The 13,365-nt window shown below is 39.9% G+C and overlaps 2 protein-coding genes across 2 annotated transcripts in view; one reads left to right on the top strand and one right to left on the bottom strand.

Annotated features, from left to right (window-relative positions):
- Positions 1-9,249, bottom strand: part of LOC146581182 (protein NLRC3-like) — a 40,162-nt gene extending 30,913 nt beyond the window's left edge. The window contains exon 1 of the mRNA XM_085267589.1: positions 9,224-9,249. The gene's annotated coding sequence lies outside the window, so the exon portion shown is untranslated. The remainder of the gene's footprint in view (positions 1-9,223) is intronic.
- The window catches only part of LOC146581175 (protein NLRC3-like), a 442,961-nt gene that overhangs the window by 257,676 nt on the left and 171,920 nt on the right, over positions 1-13,365 (top strand). The window lies entirely within an intron of this gene.

The following is a 13,365-nucleotide window of genomic DNA, read 5'->3' as shown; positions in this document are numbered from 1 at the left end:
TTACCCAGTGGTAAATGGACTGGTTCTTATATAGCTCTCTTTGATACTCTGTGCACACAAAGCATTTTATACAACATGCCTCATTCAACCAAGCACATTGTTCTATGCTTAAATACTTTCTTTCACACTCTGATGGATGCATCAGAGGGCAGCTTGGGTTTAGTACGTTACCCAGTACATTTGCCAGCCAGGGTTTGATTCACAAACCTAACTAGTAGCTGACCTGCTCCCCTCCTGAGCTACAGTCACCCCAATCTGACTGAAATCATGGAGCCCAAACTCTGACTTATGTTGGACACACTGACAATCCTCTGGTCCACAAAGTGCAGCATAGAGGTGACTGAAAAGAACAAATGTAAACGTAGTACTACAAACCATAACCACAGAGTCCAGGTGTGTTTGATGTTGCTGTGCAGACTGACCAGTGGAAACCTCTGCTCTCTGCTGGTCCACTCTGTGGAGGAGTAATGTATAATTAGCTCATGTTATGTCTGTCCACACACAGACACAAGCTAAAGGTCCATGAAGTGATGTTTGGATGGGTTCAGTCAATCAGATGACTGTCATGGTGGAGCTTTGCTAGTCCTGCTGATCCCACTGAGAATTAACAACTCAGTTTCCAGATGTCTGTAGTTTTCTGCTCAGTTTCTTTAGTCCCAACAGCTCTTACCATCTCCTGCATAAAGCTTTCCCTCCATGCTCAGATGCCCTGGAACAAGGTGCTCTCTTTATATCAGTGACTGGTTTAAAGGGACAACTTGCAGTGCTCGCCAAACTTTGTGTCAGCAAAAGTAGTTCTAATGTTTCTTACATTTATTACATTTTTACATTTTTACACACACAAATCCATGAACGCAAAAACATAAACTTTCCAGATATTTTGTTTCACAATGTTACAAAACTCAGTTCACAACTCCACAGTCTGATTTACAAGTACAAAATATTTATGACCACAGTTTGAGCCGATGTATGTCCCGAGTCTGTGGACTCAGTGGTTTTGTTTTGATTGTTATTGTCTTTTGTTACAATTTCATTCTGATTAAGATTTTCTAGTTCTGAGGTTTTGGTTTCTGTGTTCCCTCTGTACTGTGTTAGTATTGTGTCTCTGTGTTCACTTCCTGTTTTATTTTGACAGTGCCATGTCCTACGTTAGTGTGTCTACTTTTGCTTCCCCTTGTCTGGTTATGTCCAATGAATCCTGCTGTGTCTCCCTTTTCTCATTCCCTGATGGCTCTTTTGTGTATATGAGCCCTTTGTTTTCTCCTGCTTGTTGCTGGTTCGTCTGTGTTGTCTCCCCGTGTCTCCGTTTAAGGTTTCAGGTTAGTTTTGTAGTTTTTTCAGTAGAGGTTATCTTAGCTTCTGCACAGGCCATCTCCACTGCACTTCACCGTTTCAATAAAGCTCACTCACTTCACAGCAGTGTCGGCATCTTGGGTCCTTTATTAAATTCAACATGGCTCGCCCCGCTAGCCGTGACATAAGATGTGAAAACAATATCCAAAAAACACGAGAGACAAACAGGAAATAGTTTTAAGGTGCAGGGCCAACAAACTGAGTCTAGCCATGAACTCAGAGTTGATTGAATTAGCATTTTGAATTGGCTGATCTGAGTTACTTCAATCAAGTCTATGTTCACTTTGAGTTAAGATTATACGTGATTAATGTAAAAGAAAAAAGCCGTCATCAGCAACTGATTCTGATTTAGCAGGTTTTCAAATCTAAACGGTACCCATCCCTAGCTGGCTGTAGTTAAACCTTTACTTAAAAAGCATCCCTAGACCCAGCTGTCTTAGCTAATTATAGGCCAATCTCCAACCTGACAATCCTTGAAAGAGTAGTTGGGGGGAGACAATCAGAGGGGCAGTGTGATGATCTTAGGTTACGAACTACCGCAGTCAAGTCATTAAGGGAGACGGGATCAAACTGCTCTAAGACAGCTGAGCACACAGGAGAAAGACTCTGATCTGAGGCAGCAGTCGGCGAGACAAGAGCCCTAATAGACAGAAGCTTGTTGTTAAAAAATGCTAAAAAGAGTGACGCTGAAAAACTAGTTCATGCATTTATTACTTCCAGGCTGGACGACTGTAATCCATTATTATCAGGATGTCCTAAAAACTCAGTGAAAAGCCTTCAGCTGATCCAAAATGCTGCAGCAAGAGTCCTGACAGGGACTAGAAAGAGAGCAGATTTCTCCTGTTTTGGCTTCCCTTCATTGGCTGCTCCTCACATACAAGGTCTTAAATAATCAGGCCCCATCTTATCTTAATGCTGCACCACAACACCTGATCTCTGGTTTCCTCACCTCTTCAATCCCACTTTAATACTTGACTAAACTCATTTTCCTGTTTAGGTGTTGAGGCAAAGCCGCCCATCTACAATGCAGGCAACAGCAAACGGAGCTATTTTTGATTCCCTTTGGGTTTTTTCTACTTTTGTGCTACAAAATGTTCAAGCTGATTAAATTCATTAGAATAAAAGTTCAGATAATTTTCTCCTATTAATGTTGGAGGTAGAAATTCAGGTAACTTTGCACAAAAACTGGCAGAAATTTCCTTCAAAGATGGCGTTTTTACTTTAATACTGTGAGTACATTTCAGAGCCTGTACTCTTTTACCTTTACTTGAGTAAAGAAGTTGAATCATTATTTCAGCTTTAAGAGGGTATTTTAACACAAACATCAGTCCTTCTACTTAAGTATGTTTGACACTTTGTTTAATCATCATTTTTAATGATCAAATATAATTATGTTTGTTATTTGTGGATTTTAAATGTCCTTGACAGAGACAGATGATGATCATTATCCTGCACTGTGCTTTCAGGTTTGGTCGAGCTAGCACAAAGAATGGCTATGTTGAACTTCCTCCTGGGATCTACACTAAGAAGTGAGTCCAACATTAGCAGGGTCTCTTTCCTTTATCTGATTCACTTTAGCATTCACAGTCACGTGAAGCTTGTTATTAACTCGATAAGTCAACCCAGGGTTTCAGCTGAGCGCTCACATGAAACACATGGTGTTGGCAGCATCTGATCAATCATATTCATGGAGACGTGTATCAGCAACAGAGCAGCTGAGTTTGCAGAAGGAAGTCAAACTAAACCACAGGAACAATATGAGGAGATTACACACATAATAAAATACTAGCAGTAACACAGCTGCTGCAGACAAATCAGTCGTGTGATCGTGTGTGAGAGGAGAAGGACTGTAAAGGAGTTTGGTGTTAAAAGCTCTGTATGAATGTGGGAGACTTTGAAGGGCTTTAAAAAGGCCAATATAAAATAAAAGGCAGCAAAATTGCTGAGTGTGAAAGTCACCAGACTTATCAGACCTCTGTGATTAAGACCTGTAAGAACACCTGTTTGTACTTGTTGACATTATATCAAACACACACGTATATTAAGCCTTTGTTTGAACTCTGGTTGAATTTGTTACTTTCAGACTGTGAAACATCACAGAGGCTGCAGCTGCAGATCTTTTATTCACCTGGAAATTTACTTTAAATGTTAGATGGAAAATGTATTGCTCAGTTTAACCAAAGTAAGAACAAGAATCCATAAACCTTCATAAAGACAAACATCTCCCAGAACATTGAGCTGCTGAAGTGTCACTGAAGGGAAAAACTATTTGTCCTCCTCCATCCAGCAACACCTGAAAGACCTGAGTGGAAGCTCCTCCCTACACTGTGTTTGAAGCAAAGCACAAAGGAGACACCTGCTGGAGCAGCTGGAGTCCTACAGACACTCAGCCTCTTCACTACACAAACACCTCCTACAACATCCACTCTTTCCACTCTGACTGCTGTGTTTGTGGAAACACTCCAACACACACCGCTTCACATACCAACATAGAAATGTGTGAAAAAGAGCTGAGCTGATATTAAACATGAGGATTTATTCAGAAATACAGAGTCAGGAACAACATCTAGACACACATTACCTCTCAGCAGCAGAAGAACAGCCTTTAAAGTCTATAACAGCACCCTTCGAGTCGTTGCTCTTTAAGGAAACACAGCTGGGTTCAGGTCCAGGAGATTCTGGCCTCTTATTGATCCTAAAAGAAAAACAATAAATGTCACAGCTTCATGAGACAGGAAGGAAAAACTGGAAATATTAAATTAAAGACATGATGAACAATCTCATAAAAATAATGTACTTACTCTTTGTCACATAACAGTCTTTTGTTAAATTTTACACCAACATCCTTCGACCTGTTGGTCTTTAAGGAAACACAGCTGGGTTCAGGTCCAGGCTCTGGATTAGTTTCAGGGTTATGTCCAGCTGAGCCTGGTACGCCCCACAGCTCTGGGCTTTAAAACAACACACACAGAGGTATGAGTGTGAATAATGATGGAGCAGTGATGTGAGTGCTGAGCTGTGACATGGAGAAGAGTCATGGACAGTTAGAGATGGTCATCTCACCTCTGAGCTTTGGTCTGGCTCTCATGTTCCCCACACAGAGTGCTTTTAGAGGGAGGGACTCCCTCCTCTCTGTCCTCACACTGATCCATGCTGCTCAGTTCACATCAGCTCACACACACTTTCTACCTTCACCTGCAGAGGAAACACAAATCATTCATGTGCACATCAACTGAGAGCTGCAGAGGTCGTGTCTGATGTGTTGGACTAACATCCATCTGAGACGCAGCTTTCATCAGTTCACTACAAAAAGTGTCACAGAGCCCAGTTCAGCCTCCAAATCCTCCATTACTGTAGTCCTACAAAGCAGCAGGTCAAACATGGCTGCAGAGAGCAGCTTTATGTCAGTAACCATGTCCAGGACCGAGCTGACTGCTTACAGAGTTCATACTCTAACTGCTAGCTGCTCTGCTAGCTAAGCTAACTCAGTAACAGTGACTCTGACAGCAGTTACTGTGGAACAGCGGCCGAGCTCAGGACACATTCAGTGTGTTTAGTCTGAGTCCTGGACTCTGATTCAATGGATTCAATCCAGCTCAGAGTTTCATGTCTTCATCAGAATAAAATACATGTACTAATATAACAGAAGTAATGCTCTGAATGCAGGACTGTAATGGAGGATAAATAAGGTTTTTACAGCCTGAAAGAAACATTCAGTTCATATATTTGTAGACAGTGAAGCAGTTTTTAATACTGCAGCTGTTTCCTTCACCTGTGTGTGTGTGAGCCACACCTTCATGTGCTGCTTTAGAAATATGTGGTCTGACTGCTCAGACTGAGTCTAGGAGGAAAGTTCACACGCTGGAGCAAGTTTTGTTCCTAACTTTGTCAGAGTTCGGCTCCAAAGACGAAGAAGACGGAGCTCACAGTCTGTAGATGGTCCTCAGTGTGTGTGTGAAGCCAAGAGAGCACACAGGAGTGTGTTTATGTCAGCAAATCAGTGTGTGTGAAGAGTCTGAGGGAGTGTGTGAATGAGACTCAACACTGAAACCAACAGTCCAAGAAAAGCGTCTGGACTTCTTTAAGTTTAACTTAAAGAAGTCCAGACGCTTTTCTTTTTGTCTCCATAATGTCTCCATAATGCTGCAATGTTATCTGCCCCAGAAACACTGTGCAGAAGCTCTGATGGTGACACAGAAAAGTCACAGTGGAGATACTTCTGTCCACCTTTGATTAGACTCATTATAAAAAGGAAACAAAGTTTGAACACAGTCATGTTTCCAGTTCACTGACTTACATTTATTCCATGGACACTCACTCTAACCTGAAGCACAGCTACAACCCAACATTGTTGAGGCCTCATCTCCTCCTTTCCTGACTGTAGAGGTTAAATATGCAACAACCAACAAATAAAAGAATTTGGTTCATTTCAAAGAAATTCACACGGTGACCAAGTAAAGTAACCGTAGTAAAGGAGACAACATCCCGTTGATGGTGGGATTATTTGAAAGATTTGCTTTAGTCATGTCACCAAATGCAGTTGAACCACCCGTGGATCCATGTTTGACCATCCTACCACTCTGAGCTCTGCTTTTGAATCATTTTATTATTATCATCATTCATTTATTCATTCTTTGGAGGGGGGCTATTTCCTAATGCCGCCCTAATAAGCTGATGTTCAAGGGGAAATATAACAGAAACTCTTTCAGTGTTATTCATTAATAAATTAACAGATAAACTGTGAAGAAGAAAAAACTGAGATTTAAAGGAGAGAGTGAGAAACTTGATCATCCATCCTCATAATACATGTTTATCAGTATCTGCTGTGACCATACTGCAGTAATAACTACAAGTCTACATTTCTGTGACTGTTGATCAATCACAGCAGGAATCTGAGCTCATCTCTGCACACAGAGCAGATTCAGCTCTGGGATAAACTGCTCGCTTCACGTCCTTCTCAGCTCACAGACATCTGAAGATTAAACCGCTACATTTTCGGCTAAAAAATATTAAAACGGTATTTGGTGAGACACAAACAGGGTTTTTCAAAGTTCAGTTCTGTTAGTTTCCACATGGCAGTTGTTGGTGTGCAGTAACGCCTTCTAAAAACAATGGCCACCAGGCCAAAGCAATGGTTCTGACTCGATCAGCGTTAACCCCGCCCCCTGGGTTTGATGGGTGAGGTTGACAGATAAAATAAATTTATGGTGAGACCTGAAGGAGTCAACTGTGCCAAAATGAATTAATTAAATACACCATTAAATAATTATTTAAATGTGGCAATAATTAATTAAAACGTGAAATAAATAAATAATTAATTAAATGTGTCAAAAATTATTTATTTAATTAATTATTTCAAATTTTAATTAATTATTTCAAATTTTAATTAATTATTGTCACATTTAATTTATTATTCAATGGTGCATTTAATTAATTCATTATGGCACTCCTGGCGTTCCATACTGTGGTTGGGTCGACTTTACTATATAGATGTTTCACATGTTTCCATCTCAGCAGCCCCGTTGACAGATCACAGTATTATTACTTTTAAACTTAACCCTGAAAATAAAACGCAGTTTAAAAAAGATTACTGGAAATTTAATGCAGATCTATTAATTGATGACGGGTATGTTAAGATAGTTAAAGAGCTCCTCCATAACATTTACAACAACGTAACAATTGGCAATTACATACATAGATGGGAATTTTTTAATTTAAAGTTAGAGAATTTTCAATTACGTTTAGTAAAATGAAAAGTAGACAACAGAAGGAATTTGAAAGTAAATTACTTTACGATATAAATAACTATTGTAATAGACATTTTATGTCAGAGGCTGATAAGAAATCCCTGTTGTCTTTACAGGCTCAATTAGATGATCTATACAAGAAAAAGGCTCATGGAGCTTACATTAGAGCTCGTGCAAAATGGATAGAAGAAGGTGAAAAAGTGCTTCATATTTCTACAATTTGGAGAAACGGAGGCAAGAAAAGAAATCTATTAATACATTAATCATAAATGGGGAGGAATGCACAAATCATAAGACTGTAGCGGAAGAAAAACATAAATTTTACTCAAATTTATTCTCCTCAAAATATTTAATCACTGATTCATTAAGTTTTTTGATCAGATTGAATCTTATACTCCAAAAATCGATTCTGTATTCAGAGAAATTTGTGATTCTGATATATCACTGGATGACTGAGATCAAGCCTTAAACAAACTGAAAATGGACAAAGCTCCTGGTCAGGATGGCTTGACTGCAATCTTTTATAAATTCTTCTGGAAAGAAATAAAAAAGTTTTTCTTCAAAACTATTACTGAAATCATTAGTAATGAAATGTTGGCAACGACAATGAAACAATGATTCAAACAGTATTTGGTTTTATTTCCCCAAAGTAATTTTGGAGAAGCTGGGTGGAATTGAATTTCTTTTAAAGTGCGACTTTGAAATTTCCAATTAAATTATCCAATTTTCACAAACAGGTTCACCAGTACTAGAAAAAGATATTAGCATATTTTTTCTCCACATACAAATTCGATTTGGAACAACAGATGTATACGATAAAAGAAAATCCATCTTTTATAAGGATTGGATGGATCATGGCATTTGGACGGTTTTACACCTTTTAGACAATGACAGAAATGTGTTAACATATAACAAACTCATAGATAATTATGGCATATCATGTACTCAGAGTAAATTCATTACAGTTGTGAAAGCCATTCCCCCTGCAATGATTCAGATGTCTTCCCCCGATTGAACAACAACGCGTCAACAACATGCTGAGCTGTGACTCTTCTTCCCTCTAAAGTCCTGGTGTTAACACTCACCCTGCATCAGCTTCACCTTTTTTTTAATTGTTTTTACTTTTCAAACCGACGGATCATTTGAAGCCAACCATCCAAAAACTGCTTCAGCTGTGTTTGATGTTTATGCTACAGCCTGTTTAGAATGTGTTACATACTTAAAAGGATAAATCAATATGAAGAACATGAAAGTAATTTGGGCTAAATGTGGAAGGAAAAATCGTCATTGACATTTAGTAGTGCTGTATATTGCTGATTATCCTGATTTGTTGTTTAGTTTTGCATTGTTACATAAAGATACATGTTAGAGGGATTTTTGGGTTGTTGGCGCCCTCTTGTAAGAATAATTACATTGCAGATAGGGGGCAGGTGCTGAGAAGAATTTTTTCTTCTTCCTGTTCCTTTTCACCCATGGGTGCAGTGTTATATTAATGGGAAGGAGGATCTGTATGTAGGAAACAAAACACTGTTGAACCACGTGTGAAATAAATAAAGAAATGAAATGAAATATAATCAATATCAGATATCAGAGCAACAGAAACCTCGGTGATCAGGACGCTGGGACTGAGAACAGGAAGTGGCTCAAACGTCACAGTTTCATAACGTCACCCTGAACTCCACTCACGGAGTTTCTGTCGCCATTGTAGTTTTTAAAGTCCTGTGATAAAGGCGGGTCTTTCTGTGAATCCGCACGCTCATTGGCTAATAGCTCGAGATTGACACATCGTTATCCAATGAGCGTGCGGGAACTTCCGACATAAAGTTGTTTCCTTTGAAAAACCAAAGTCTGATTATTTTTGCCTCCACTGACGGAGCCTGTTGTTCCCGCCACAGAGACACAGTAATGTCAGAGCGGTGTTAACACTCACCCTGCCTCAGCACAGCTCTCACTCTCCTCCTGCTCTCTCACACTAAACGGAGGCTCAGCTAAACTCACTTCCTCTCTACTTACAGGAAACCAGCGCTCAGAGGAGCCGACCGGCCTCACATTTCACCCACAGACACGAACAGCGTGGAATTATTTTATGTCGTAAGAAGAAACATATTCATGTTAACACTCACCTGCCTCAGCTCCACCTTCCTCCTCCTCTCAACGGAGGCTCAATACTTTCACTTTCACTACTGCTCCCTAAACACAGAGGATGCTGGGACTTGTAGTTTTTTCCTTCCGGTGCGGTCTTCCTCTTTGTTTGTTTTTGTTTGTGTTCAAGTTATTTCGATCATGTAAACATCAACAGAACACGTGAAGCCACACAGAGTTTGTATGTCGAGGTGGGTAGGAGGGTTTGAGGGTTTGGGGAGGGGTCAGAGGGAAGAGGTCTCGCCAGTTGCAGGATCTCTAACATTAGAATCTAAAAATGTGTCTTATATAGGTGTTATTTTGGTACTTTACACGTCACACAGTTTCAACAACTCCTTATATGGTACAAGTTCCTCTTTTCTGTCTGGCTTCCTGTATTTATTAATATGCTTGTATATTTCTACACTAACTTCCTGTTTTTCAGTCTGGCTGAGCACTTAGTTTGTGAGTCAAAAGTGGCCTTGCTTTACAAACCTTCATTATTAAAGTACATAAAACTATATAATCAGAAAATAAGCACTAAGAATATATTAATTACATGACAGTTCTCCCCCTTTTCGTGTTTGCTAAGAAACACGACATAATTCCTAATTTATCCCATTAAGTTTACCTGCATGTTAAAAGGCTAAAATATAACAAAAGAGATTATGCTAAACAAAATGAAACCTTTCAATTGCCCAACCCTATCTGTCCCCTCAACGGGTTGTATGTTTTCAATGTTTCCTTATTATTCCGTCATAATTACTTCTATCCACAACAAATAAATCAAGCTCTAAGACAGCACCTGTGAAATGTGAAATGTCCTAAATCTACTTCCTACACCCCCTTTTTTACCCAGAATCCCAATTTAAACCCACTCCTGACTTCCCTCAGTGCTCACTGTAAACTCCAAACAGATACAATCAGCTTTTCTGGTAAAAGGCCCTAGATTATTTTGTCAATCTTTGGAAACATCCTCCATAGAGTTAGCCCATTTCATCTTCCAAACTTAGTCCTGGTTTCTTTGCCCCCTTTAACGTGTAGAGCATATCCGGCCTGAATACTGTGTTTGGGCAATTTACATAACATAGAAATCCTGCAACTGTTCCTAAAGTCCCTCTCATTACTCTTCATTACTTTTATGCTCACATTTAATCTGTGTCTAACGAGCTTTTAATCTCCTAAACAACACATTTTCTGGAACTATGGTTCTCTGTGCTCTGTGCTTCTTTTGGTTCCCCTTTCTCTGGTTGGTTCCGTGCGGTCTGGGGCTTCCAGGATTCTCGCCACCCCTGTAGTCGCTGTGGTCCTGAAATCTTCTCCTGTAAAGGATAGAAAACAAAACGCCTCTCTCTGCTACACCTCAATAATCTACTGTGTGCATCTATTGTTCCCTTAATTATTCAAAGTTGGTTCAAGATATCATGTTCTGGGCTCTGTCCTTTATATTAACTTTACTTAATCTTTAATTAATCTTAATTTACTTGATCTCAATGTTCTTTATGTGTGTGAGCAACACTTTTAATTTTATTAAACACACCCAGGGTCAGATATACACCATCACCATATCAGCATAAAAACAGACAGAGACGTTCCTCTTTCTGTCACATTCTTCCATACATGGCAATTTGTTTCACCTTCCAGATGATTCCTGGGGACTTACAATTTCTTGACTCTTCTTCTGTCACTTGTTACTAGGCAGCTCAAATGCAGTTAGAAGCAAAATGAATTCCAGGCCCTCGGCCTGGCCTATGTTTAAATCATTTGTGTTTGTAAGCGTGTATGCGGTTTAACCTTCTGCTGCTCCAAGTCACTTACACAATAGATCATCGGGACATCGTGCCCAACGAAGCTTAAGACCTTGAATAGACTGAGCATCAACTCTGTCATGAGCACAATATGCAATGTGTGTATACAATGATTATAGCTGCACCTTTAATAAAAGTTTTAGTCTAATGCCAGTAGCTTTAATAAACATTTTAATGCAATGTTAATGATGAAGGCTATATTGTAGCAGTAAAGTATTTTCTTTATTCCCACATTCCCTCTCTTGACCTTTCAAAAAGAAAGGTCACCACACTTCGTGTTGTGTCACTCCTCGGCCCATTTGGCCGCTTCTAAGTCCATCAATGGCATCATGGCCACTGGAACGACCGTTCTGGGGTCCACTGCCCTCGTTATTACCTTTTCCAGCAGTCCTCTGGCGCAAGGAATGAGACAACAACCGCAGGTGACCAGTATCGCTAAAAAGTGGCAGTAGAAAACATTGCAGACATGAAAAACCCCTTCCATTTCCCAAACACTGAGGTCATCCAGCTGTCCAGCGGATTGTCAATTCCTGAGTGCTCATGCATGGTTTTAGACAGAGTTTTCAGCCCCTCCGTATCCGTATCCGTTGAGAATTTAAAGCATGTGTAGTTGTTTCGTTTGGGCATGAATGGTCCTACTTGTGTTTGCTTGTGAATTAGGGGAAATAAGCTGGACAAGATAGTCCAGTTGCCAGTGCTCACCGCTTCTCTAGTCAACCGCAACATGCAGTCATAGCCCCACTTGTCCTCTGGATACAGTGGTGCGGGCTCCGTGAACAAACGTGGTCTAGCTGAAGCACAGGCAACACAATCAGATACATGTTGTTCTTTAGCATTTTGAGCCACCCAGTCCAGCCAGAGAGGTTACTGTCACTGAAGCCGGTGGCACGCTCAATCAGGTCCTCAGTCCTAGTGTAATCCACCGTCAGGACTGGCCTCCCGTTTGTTTCCTGCTCCTCTTAATGTAATGGTACATTTTATTTTACTTTATCAGACTTACCCAAAATATATATGCTTTCGTTACTTTGCTGCTGTTTTAATAATTTACTGTTTAAAAGTCAAGTCAAGTCAAGTATTTATTTATTGTCATTGTCAAAGAACAATGAAATTGCGTTTGGGCTTCCGTACAACCCGTAAAGAAAAAAAAAAAATACCCCTTAAAACCCAAGTGTAAATATTTAACCCAGTGTGACTTCAGTGCAATGAGACAATCCTTAGCAACAACATGAGAACAAGACAGGTAATGTTCATAGGACATTCAGACAAAGACCTGAGAAACATGACAAACTGCAACAATGCAACCCGTTCAATATTATTATACTGTGAGATATGATGGTTGTCTATTTAAGAAAGGGGGGGGGGGGGGGCAGGGGGGGAAAAGGGAAAAAAACCTTGGTCACTTGGACAAGTCTTTGTAATTATTTTCCTCTATCAAATTTAATTGACTTCTACAGTGGCCTGCTTTTGTTAATAGTAACATGAGTAACATCCAACATTTTCTCCCCTTTAGCATCTGGTATTTCCCCCTACTATATAATGTACTACCATAATCTACACCAGTCAATAAAACAGAATTTTCTCAAAGCAAACATCGGCAACCCAAAATAAGCAGCCCCAGAATTAAGTCTTCTGCTCCTCCTGCTCATGGCAAAAGCAAAGCAAAGCATCCCCTTTCTCTTGCCAGCATGGTGAATTGTTTGTCAGCATTTATTCATCCTACTCTTGGTCCGGTCTTTATCTCAGTGTCCAGTCAGTCCAACCTTTAGTCCACATCGTCAGTCCAGTCACAGTCCATTCACACACATTGACACCAGATATTGCTGAGGGTGGAGACTCCTGCGCAAATAATCAGATTCTCCACCCTCAGCAACGTGAGCTCATTCATTTGTTTTATTTTGTTTTGTTTTTTGTTTTTTAGGAAAAGAGTTCTTTATGCTCTTGGACTGGATTGACTCGCTGCAATCATTTTAGACAGGGACTTACAACCTGATCAGGTCCCCACAGGTCAGCTTTTCCTCAGCCAGTTGTAATCTGGAAAAGCTCACCTTATATTTGTTCTCCCGAAAATTTTTACAGCGCTGTTAATTCAATCTTTCAGGCCTGCTTAGAACAAAAATGAGAAAAAGAGAGCTGATTATTAGCTCATCAGAGCACAAAACATCATCACCTGACAGGTTTTCTCCAAGTGCACTGTTACAATGTTAAAGGGCCCAGTTCTAACCATGTCCATGTTTAATAAAACTCCCTCTATTAAAATAAGAAAACAACCCAAACCTAACCGACAGAATCAACCCATCACTAAAACAACAACCCCAAAAATCTTAATCACAGAAAAG

This window comes from Mchenga conophoros, linkage group LG3 (assembly GCF_057382185.1).
Source record: "Mchenga conophoros isolate Kocher_MC1m ecotype Shallow Benthic linkage group LG3, M_conophoros_male_GT1.1, whole genome shotgun sequence".
Lineage (NCBI taxonomy): Eukaryota > Metazoa > Chordata > Actinopteri > Cichliformes > Cichlidae > Mchenga > Mchenga conophoros.
Note: the sequence above shows the minus strand (reverse complement) of the source record. Positions and strands in the feature narration are given on the sequence as shown.